This window comes from Theropithecus gelada, chromosome 3 (assembly GCF_003255815.1).
Source record: "Theropithecus gelada isolate Dixy chromosome 3, Tgel_1.0, whole genome shotgun sequence".
NCBI lineage: Eukaryota > Metazoa > Chordata > Mammalia > Primates > Cercopithecidae > Theropithecus > Theropithecus gelada.
The window spans coordinates 9,737,079-9,748,218 of NC_037670.1; positions in this window are offsets into that span (position 1 = coordinate 9,737,079).

Sequence of the window (11,140 nt, forward strand, 5' to 3'; positions counted from 1 at the left end):
CCCCCACAAAAAAAAAAAAAAAAAAAAAAAAAAAAAAAAAAAAAAATTAGATTGTGGTGGCGGTTGCACCACCCTATGATTTGCATGGTATGTGAATTATATCTTAAAGCTGTTTAAAAAGTCTGGTAGTCTGCCAATAGACTTTGGTGTAGTTCAGTTTCCTCAGCCATTCATTCATTGATTTATTCACTCCATTGTTTATATACATTAAAGAGTTTAGGGGAGAAAATATAGGATCTCTGATCTTTAGAAGCTATTTAGTAAGGAAGATGTGTAAGTAAAAGATTGCAATTCAATACCTATGCTAAAATTAGATTGTGGGCCGGGCGCAGTGGCTCATGCCTGTAATCCCAGCACTTTGGAAGGCCGAGGTGGGCGGATCATCTGAGGTCAGGAGTTTGAGACCAGCCTGACTAATATGGTGAAACTCCGTCTCTACTAAAAATACAAAAATTCGCCGGGCACGGTGGTGAAGTCCCAGTAGTCCCTGTGCCTGTAATCCCAGCTACTCGGGAGGCTGAGACAGGAGAATTGCTTGAACCCGGGAGGTGGAGGTTGCAGTGAGCCGATATCGCGCCACTGCACACTTCAGCCTGGGCGACAGAGCAAGACTCCGTCTCAAAAAAAAAAAAAAAAAATTTTAAAGTTATGATAAAGGGGAAGGTAGGCATGGAAGTGCTCCTGGAGCTGAGAGGTCTGGCAGGTGCAAGGCAGATGAAGGAGCATTGTGCAGAAGTCCAGAGATGAAATTGTTCATTATTGCTGGAGATTAGGGTGTTTGGGGGGTTAGAAAAATTGGAAAGGTATAGATGCCTTTGGGGCAACTCAGAGAGATGAGAAGAAAGTGCAGTCTGGGTTCTAGATCCTCCCCAACCCAGTCCCAAAGCAATTCTGCTTCTATTTAATATACTGCGATTTCACATAGACTTAATTTGGAAAAAAAAGGGGTGGGGCAGGTGGAGGGGGGGAGCTGTGTTGCTTAAGAAAAAAATCTCAGTATCAGTAGACTAGTAGGACAAAAACCAAGCTGCCCTGGGTTGAACAGTGACTGGAAGGTGAAGAAATGGAGGCAGTGACTGCAGACTCCCTACTCAAGAAACTTGGGTAATAGGGGAAGAAGAAACATAGTATCTAGGTCAGTAGGGGATCTTTAAATTATTGTATATGGCTGGAGTTAAGTGGAGAAGCTACACAGAAAAGCCATCAGGCTACAGATGTCCTGAAACCAAGCAAGATTATTGAGAATTAATGTAAATAGAGAGGTCCGTAGCCTGAGCCCTTGGGGCACTCCTGTGTTTAGAGGTCAAGAGATGAATACACAAAGGGCGGACCGGGCGCGGTGGCTCACGCCTGTAATCCCAGCACTTTGGGAGGTCGAGGTGGGTGGAGCACAAGGTCAGGAGTTCGAGACCAGCCTGGCCAATATGGTGAAACCCCCGTGTCTACTAAAAATACAAAAGTTAGCCGGGCTTGGTGGCGCATGCCTGTAATCCCAGCTAATCGGGAGGCTGAGGCAGGAGAATTGCTTGAACCCGGGAGGCGGAGGTTGCAGTAAGCCGAGATCGCGCCACTACACTCCAGCCTGGGTGACACAGCGAGACTCCGTCTCCAAAAAAAAAAAAAAAAAAAAAAAAAAAAAAAGCTTTAGGCCGGGCGCGGTGGCTCAAGCCTGTAATCCCAGCACTTTGGGAGGCCGAGACGGGCGGATCACGAGGTCAGGAGATCGAGACCATCCTGGCTAACACGGTGAAACCCCGTCTCTACTAAGAAATACAAAAAACTAGCCGGGCGAAGTGGCGGGCGCCTGTAGTCCCAGCTACTCGGGAGGCTGAGGCAGGAGAATGGCGTGAACCCGGGAGGCGGAGCTTGCAGTGAGCTGAGATCCGGCCACTGCACTCCAGCCTGGGCTACAGAGCGAGACTCCGTCTCAAAAAAAAAAAAAAAAAAAAAAAAAAAAAAAAAAAAAAAAAAAAAGAATACACAAAGGGCACAAATCATTTAGGAAAATATAGATAAATATGACTACATTAAAAGTTAGCACTTCTAGGCCTGGCATGGTGGCTTACACATAATCTAGCACATTTGTAGGCGGAGGCGGGCGGATTGCTTTGAGCTCAGGAGTTCAACACCAGCCTAGGCAACATGGTAGAACCCAGTCTCTGATAAAAAAAAAAAAAAAAAAAAATTGCCTGGTGTGGTGCCACGTGCCTGTAGTACCAAGAGAATCGCTTGAACCCAGAAGGCAGAGGTTGCAGTGAGCCGAGATTGCACCACTACACTCCAGCCTGGGCAACTGAGTGAGACTCCGTCCCCTCCAAAAAAGTTAACAGTTCTATATGAGAAAAGGCAAGATATGCATCTAAAAGACAAGTCAAGACTGGGAAAAACAACTCTAATACATATAATCAAAAGATGATTAGTAAGTAGAATTTATAAAGAACTCCAAAGAATCAATAACAAAAAGATGACCCAATTTTTAAAAAGGACAATTGATATAAAAAAGCTATGGAATGGGAAACACAAATACCTAATAATATATATGTGCATATGTGTACACTAGTAATCTAGGAAAAACTAAAATAATGGATTTTGCACTCATTTACACACTAGAAAAATTAATTGAACAAGATCAAGTATTGGCATGGATGTGGATCAAACAGAACTCATGCCCTTGTGGATATATGAAACAGTACAATTTGGAAAGCAATTGGCAATATCTAGTAAAAAATAAGGGTGAAGAAGTATGTATCCTATAAACCTGCAATCCCCTTCTGGGTAGTCACTGAAGCATTATTTATTTATTTTTTATTTTTTTTTTTATTTTTGAGATGGAGTCTCGCTCTGTCACCCAGGCTGGAGTGCAGTGGCCAGATCTCAGCTCACTGCAAGCTCCGCCTCCCGGGTTTACACCATTCTCCTGCCTCAGCCTCCCAAGTAGCTGGGACTATAGGCACCCGCCAACTCGCCCAGCTAGTTTTTTGTATTTTTTAGTAGAGACGGGGTTTCACCGTGTTAGCCAGGATGGTCTTGATCTCCTGACCTTGTGATCCGCCCGTCTCGGCCTCCCAAAGTGCTGGGATTACAGGCTTGAGCCACCGCGCCTGGCCTGAAGCATTATTTATATCACAGACAATTTGAACACACTTCATGGGTAATGTTTATCAATACAAGGATGGGCAAACTGATATAATTCATATAATAAAATACTATAAAGCAGCTGAAAATTAATCCTTCCAGCTATAGGTTAGTCCTCCCACCATGAACAGCTGTAGACATGGACAAAATGTATTGATTAATAAAGCTGTTAAAAAAAAATCTAGTAGTCTGCTGATCCAGACTTTGGTTTAACTCATGCTGTTGTGGATATATAAAATAGTACAACTTGGCAACTACTTTCAGGCAGAGGACAACAGGAAGCAAAAGACTGATCCCTAGGAGAAAGGAAACTTGTGGGATGAGCCCCAAAGTCATCTGGTTTCTCTGCCTGGGGATAATTTCCCAACTGCAGTGCAGAGAGCTGGAGTCTGAGCAGAGTAGGGAGATCCTACGGGGCTGAGGAGACAGATATCAGGCTGAGACAGCTGAAATGGCAGAGAAATGGGGCAGAAAAAAGAAAGGAGGGCACTATGCAAAGAGGAGTTCTAGAAATCTATGCATGACAAACCCATGGCTGAAGGCTGGAGTGATGGGTAATTTCATATGTCAACTTGAAGGGACCATGGTGTGCACAGATACTTGGTTAAACATTTATTTATGAGTGTGTCTGTAAAGGCATTTCTGGATGAGGTAGTCATTTATTTATTTATTTATTTACTGATTTTTATTTTTTGAGATGGTGTGTCACTCTCGTTGCCCAGGTTGGAGTGCAGTGGCGCTATCTTGGCTCACTGCAACCTCCGCCTCCCAGGTTCAAGCGATTCTCCTGCCTCAGCCTCAGCAGAGTAGCTGGGATTACAGGCATCCACCACCACACCCAACTACTTTTTTGTATTTTTAGTAGAGACTGGGTTTCACCATGTTGGCCAAAACTGCTGACCTCAGGTGATCTTCCCGCCTCGGCCTCTCAAAGTGCTGGGATTACACGCATGAGCCACTGTGCCCAGCCTCTTTATTTTTTTATAGAGATGGGGGTCGCCACAAGTCAGACTAGAAAAACTCACAATTTATAGGGCTGTGCGTGGAGTACTTAAGCACCCCAGGAATGGGAAAGAATCAGTCTTAGATTGAGCATCGCTCTGGACCCACCTAATGAATCATAAAAACAAGACCTGAAAGGATCCAACTTTCCAGTGATCTTAAATACATCCCAAAACAAAGCTCAAGAAAATGTACATACGATTAAAAATTGGCTGGGCGCGGTGGCTCACGCCTGTAATCCCAGCACTTTGGGAGGCTGAGGCGGGCGGATCATAAGGTTTGGAGATCGAGACCATCCTGGCTAACACGGTGAAACCCCATCTCTACTAAAAATACAAAAAATTAGTTGGGCGCGGTGGCGGGCACCTGTAGTCCCAGCTACTTGGCAGGCTGAGGCAGGAGAATGGAGTGAACCCGGGAGGTGGAGCTTGCGGTGAGCCAAGATCGTGCCACTGCACTTCAGCCTGGGCGACAGAGTGAGATTCCAACTCAAAAAAAAAAAAAAAAAAAAAGACCATTACTCAACAAGTTAAAATTTCCAGTCTGGCATCCTGACATCCTATTACTAGGCATATAAATAAGCAAGAAAACACAGCCCATAATAAGAACAACCAATCAATCCTTATTTTGATCCAAACTAACCCCAAACTGACACATATTAAAATAAGCAGAGAAAGACATTAACATTAATTTTAACTATATCCGTTATGTTTACAAAGTTGAGACATGGAAAAATATTAGAAGAAATAATGGTCAAAATTTTCCAAACATAATGAAAAATATAAACCCATAGACCTGAAGTTCAACGTCAAGTACAAGAAATACAAAGAAAACTGTAACAAGTCACACAATCAAATTGCACAAAACCAATGATATAGATCAAATCCTGAAGGCAGCTGGGACAAAAGGACATGTTATTTACATAGGAACAAAGATAAGAATGATATCAAATTTCTTGTCAGAAATACTGCGAGTGAGAAGACAGCAGTGCAACTTGATCTTTAAAGTGCTGAAGGAGGCCGGGCGCGGTGGCTCAAGCCTGTAATCCCAGCACTTTGGGAGGCCGAGACGGGCGGATCACAAGGTCAGGAGATCGAGACCATCCTGGCTAACACGGCGAAACCCCGTCTCTACTAAAAACACAAAAAATTAGCCGGGCGAGGTGGCGGCGCCTGTGGTCCCAGGTACTCGGGAGGCTGAGGCAGGAGAATAGCGGGAACCCGGGAGGCGGAGCTTGCAGTGAGCTGAGATCTGGCCACTGCACTCCAGCCTGGGCGACAGAGCGAGACTCCGTCTCAAAAAAAATAAATAAATAAATAAAATAAAATAAAATAAAATAAAGTGCTGAAGGAAAAAACTGAAAATCTAGAATTTTATACCTGATGAAAATATATTTTTAACAAAGTGAAATAAAGATATTTCAGACACATAAAAGCTGGAAGACACTTTGAGAGGCTGAGGCGGGCAGATCGCTCGAGCCCCAGAGTTCGAGACCAGCCTGGGCAACATGGTGAGACCCTGGCTCTAAAAAAAAATGCAAAAATTAGCCTAGCATAGTGGTACATGCCTGGAGTCTCAGTTACTCGGGAGGCTGAGCTGGGAGGTTTGCTTGAGCCTGGGAAGTCGAGGTTCCAGTGGGTCATAATTGTGTCACTGCACTCCAGCCTGGGTGACAGAGCAAGACTCTGTCTCAAACAAATAAAAAGCTGAAAGAATTCATCACCAACAAACACTATAAGAAATGTTAAGGGATGTCCTTCAGGCAGAAGAAAAATACCAGATGGAAGTCTGGATCTACACAAAGGAATGACAGGCATTGAAAATGGTAACTATATGGGTAAAGATATGTGCCTGTTTTTCCTTCTTATTTAAATCTCTTTAAAATATAATTGAGGAGTTATATCAGCAAAAGGGCAGAGTAGAGAGCTCCAAGCTCCCATCACCCAACAGAAACATTAAAAAAAAAAAAAAAAAAAAAAAAAAGGGCTGGGTGTGGTGGCTCATGCCTGTAATCCCAGCACTTTGGGAGGCCAAGGCGGGTGGATCACCTGAGGTCAGGAGTTCGAGACCAGACTGACCAACATGGTGAAACCCTGTCTCTATTAAAATAAAAAATTAGCCAAGTGTGGTGGCGCACGCCTGTAATCCCGGCTACTTGGGAGGCTGAGGCAGGAGAATTGCTTGAACCGGGGAGGCAGAGATTACAGTGAAAAGCTGTGGTGCAAAGGCAAGCTTCAAAGACTGGGAGAGGTGTTTTCTTCCATTTTTAGCTCCTAGTATTCAAGGAAATCTGTATCAAAATGTGAGCTGAACACAAGCTAAAAGAATCAGAGACTTCAGTAACCACACATGAAAGTGATAAATTTTTGCAAAAATAGTTCGGAAGTCACTAAACGTATGTACTACTACATAAACGTATGTATGACTAAAAACACACACACTCACAAACACAAGCAAATGCAATGAGAAGAATCATCTAAATGCCAGAGTTACTACCTTACAATATTCAAATGTCCATGTTTCAATGACAGGCACAAATCATGCCGAGACAAAGGAATATATTCAAAGTCACAAAATAAATTGATGGAAATCAGCCCTTAGGAAGCCCAGACATTGGACTTAGCAGAAAAAGACTTTTCAAAAACTCTCATAAATCATGAAGGACCTCTTCAAGGAGAACTGCAAACCACTGCTCAAGGAAGTAAGAGAGTACACAAACAAATGGAAACACATTCCATGCTCATGGATAGGAAGAATCAATATTGTGAAAATGGCTATAGTACCCAAAGTAATTTACAGAGTCAATGCTATTTCCAACAAGCTACCACTGACTTTCTTCGCAGAATTAGAAAAACTACTTTAAATTTCATATGGAACCAAAAATGAGCCTGTATAGCTAAGACAATACTAAGCAAAAAGAACAAAGCTGGAGGCATCATGCTACCTGACTTCAAACTATACTACAAGGCTACAGTAACTAAAACAGCATGGTACTGGTACCAAAACAGATATATAGACAAATGGAACATAACAGAGACCTCAGAAATAACACATCTATGACAAACCTGACAAAGACAAGCAATGGTGAAAGGATTCTCTATTTAATGGTGATGGGAAGACTGGCTAGTCATATGCAGAAAACTGAAACTGGACTCCTTCCTTACACCTTATAAAAAATTAACTCAAGATGGATTAAAGACTTAAATGTAAAATCCAAAACCACAAAAATCCCAGAAGAAAACCTAGGCAATACCATTCAGGACACAGGCATGGGCAAAGACTTCATGACTAAAACACCAAAAGCAATTGCAACAAAAGCCAAAATTGACAAATGGGATCTAATTAAACTAAAGAGCTTCTGTATGGCAAAAGAAACTAGCATCAGAGTGAACAGGCAGCCTACAGAATGGGAAAAAATTTTTGCAATCTACCCATCTGACAAAGGTCAGATCCAGAATCTTTTTTTTCTTTTTTTTTTTTTTTGAGATGGAGTCTTGCTGTGTCGCCCAGGCTGGAGTGCAGGGGCATGATCTCGGCTCACTGCAAGCTCCGCCTCCCGGGTTCACGCCATTCTCCTGCCTCAGCCTCCTGAGTAGCTTGGACTACAGGCGCCCGCCACCACACCTGGCTGATTTTTTTGTATTTTTAGTAGAGATGGGGTTTCACCGTGTTAGCCAGGATGGTCTCGATCTGACCTCGTGATCTGCCCGCCTCAGCCTCCCAAAGTGCTGGGAGTACAGGTGTGAGCCACCGTGCCTGGCCAGATCCAGAATCTTGTAGATTCTTGTAGATCCAGAAACAAGGAACTTAAACAAATTTACAAGGAAAAAACAACCCCATCAAAAAATGGGCAAAGGCCCGGGCATGGTGGCTCACGCTTGTAATCCCAGCACTTTGGGAGGCCAAGGTGGGTGGCTCACCTGAGCTCAGGAGTTTGAGACTAAAAATACAAAAATTACTAAATTACTCTACTAAAAATACAAAAATTAGCCTGGCATGGTGGTGGGCACCTATAATCCCAGCTACTTGGGAGGCTCAGGCAGGAGAATCTCTTGAACTCAGGAGGTGGAGGTTGCAGTGGCCCTGGATCACGCCACTGCACTCCAGCCTGGGCAACAGAGTGAGACTCTGTCTCAAAAAACGAACAAAAAGGCTGGGCACACCGTCTCTACTAAAAATACAAAAAATTTAGCCGGGTGTAGTGGTGCACACCTGTAATCCCAGCTACTAGGGAGGATGAGGCAGAAGAATCGCTTGAACCTGGGAGGTAGGAGGTGGAGGAGGAGCCGAGATTGTGCCACTGTACTCCAGCCTAGGTGAGTGAGACTCGTCTCAAAGACAAAAAGCAGTGCATGTTGGCTAGTTTGTTAATCAATATTGGTTAGTTATTAGTTCCAAATAGATGCCAGGTAATATGGTAGGCACTGATGACATACTCATGACACAAAGCTGGTCCCAGTGCTAGAATGATCTTTGTTTCTGAGATCCAGGTTGCTGCAGGGTGTAGCATGGTGGGAGTTCCTTGGGCTACTGCCACTAGAGGGCAGCCGAAGCTCATCTGTAATGGCACAGTAATGGTTAACCCCAACAATCTAACACTGCCAGGGAAGAACTGTCCGGAAGGGCAAAGTACCAAGCTACCTAAAGTTTGTATTGATTCTCTCAAGATTGTTGCTAACAAAATTGTAAAACTGGTCAAGTTTGTGTTTGGAACCCCTAGCCTCTCATTTCTTCACCCTCTTTTTTACAGGTACCACCTGTAAGTAAAAAATGTGGCAGAAACAGTGAGTTGCATCTCTCACCAATAGGTGGGTCAGCGTGGGGAGGGAGAGGAGATTGCTGGAGAGGAATGGATCAAGCTGGGAAGCACAGAACTGCAGGCCAGAGACAACTATGGAAGCAGAAACAGGTGTGTGCTTCCAGTAACATAGGCACCAACTGTGTGACACTCACATGAGAAGGAGAAACACACACCTTCTACTCATAAACTCACTATTGACGGTGCACCTACTACCACCACCTACTTTGTGCAACACAGGAAACACTAATAAACACTAAAGACAGTGTCAGGCAAGGCATGGTGGCTCACGCCTGTGCTCCCAGCACTTTGGGAGGCTGAGGTGGGAGAATCGCTTGAGGCCAGGAGTACAAGACCATCCTCAGCAATACAGCGAGACCCTATCTCTACAAAAAGTTAAAAAAAAAAAGAGACAGAGGCCAGGTGTTAGTGACTCACACCTATAATCCCAGCACTTTGGGAGGCTGAGGCAGGCAGATCACCTGAGGTCAGGAGTTCGAGACCAGCCTAACCAACATGAAGAAACCCCATCTCTACTAAAAATACAAAATTAGCCGGGTGTGGTGGCTCATGCCTGTAATCCCAGCTACTCGGGAGGCTAAGGCAGGAGAATCGCTTGAACCCGGGAGGCAGAAGTTGTGGTGAGCCGAGATCACAACATGGCACTCCAGCCTGGGCAAGAAGAGCAAAACCCTGACTCAAAAAAAAAAGACAAAAACAAAAACAAACCAGTCTCATTCCTTAATGAGTATAAAGAAGTAAAGTCTGTTTCAGTTACTAATTGCACAAGAAATCCATCTAAAACATAGTGGTATAAAACAATCATTATCAGGGATTCTGTGATTCCAACAGGCCTGGCTCGTCTCTGGTCCACGACATGTGGGGCCTCAGCTACACATGTAGCTGATTGGAATCATTTAGAGGCATCTTCATTCACAAAACCAGGAGCTGATACTGGCTGGCAGCCAGGACTTCGACTGACCTGTGGGCTGGAACCTGTCCACATGGCCCCTCCTTGCATTCTCCCCATTTGGGCTGGTTTGGCTTCATCACAGTCCGGCAGCTTACTTCTAGGGGCAAGCATTCCACAACACAGCAGAAGGGCATGGCATTTTTATAGTGCAGCCTGGCAACCTCATAGCGTCGCTTCTGACCTACTTTATTTATTCGTCAGGGCAATCACGAAGATGTGCATAGGCTCAAGGAAAAAAGACATACCCCTGACCACGCAGTGGAAGAAGTGACAAGGTCATGTTACGAGAGGAGCGTGTGGGATGGGAGATAGGGCTGTGGCCACCTGCAGAAAATAGCATCTGCCATAGGCTGTCATGGTAGCGCAGGATGGGGATTTAGCCTAGCTGAGGAGTCAAGTCAGCAAAGGCCTCGGCTGAGGATATGAGGGGCTAAAAGGAGACTGAGGAAGAGTTTCAGGGAGAGGAATCAATGAGACTGGAGTCCAGAGAGAGGCTGGTGAGTTGAATGGTTTGCTTCAGTGTGATGACAACACAGAGGGCAAGGAGACTGGACTGATGCAGGAGGAGAGGAAGGTGCCATGTGCTCTGGGTCGCGCCTTCTGTGTCGGCCCCCCTTAGAAGAGGAGCAGCTTCCAGTCAGCAGTGTCCCAGGAACACAGAGGCTGGAGAGGACAATGGCAGCCAATCCCCACTCACAAACTGGTGACAGTGGGGAAAAGCTGCATGGTCTAGATCCACCCTGCTCCCTGGCCCCAGTATAGAAGATCAAATGCAATCTCTCCAATCTTATGCAGATAAATTAAAGGAAGACTGGAAAGAAGAACTAATCCATGGCTCCATCTGCCCATGACTATTCTCTGCTGACGCCAGAGGATACAGAGACGGCACACGACATGTCCCAATGCAGTGGAGGTGGGGAGACCCCGCAAGTCCACAGTAAAAGAGTGAAGTTGCTGCCACCTGGGCATCTGCTATTCTCTGCTCTACTGCCTCATCCTCAATTCAGACCATGATGGAGCTGATTTTCCCCCATTTTATACCTTGGATTGAATGTGTCTCGAGCTGCTGGTCTTGTCTCCAGTCACATCCAAGAGGTTTGTCTTTCAAATAAATGCTGTGTATCAGTGTGCAGTGTATATAATTAATACATGATATCAGACTAAATTATAGATAAGACAAGAGATGAAATCAGAGAGTTAAGTAGAGACCCAATGATGAAGAGCCTTGTAAA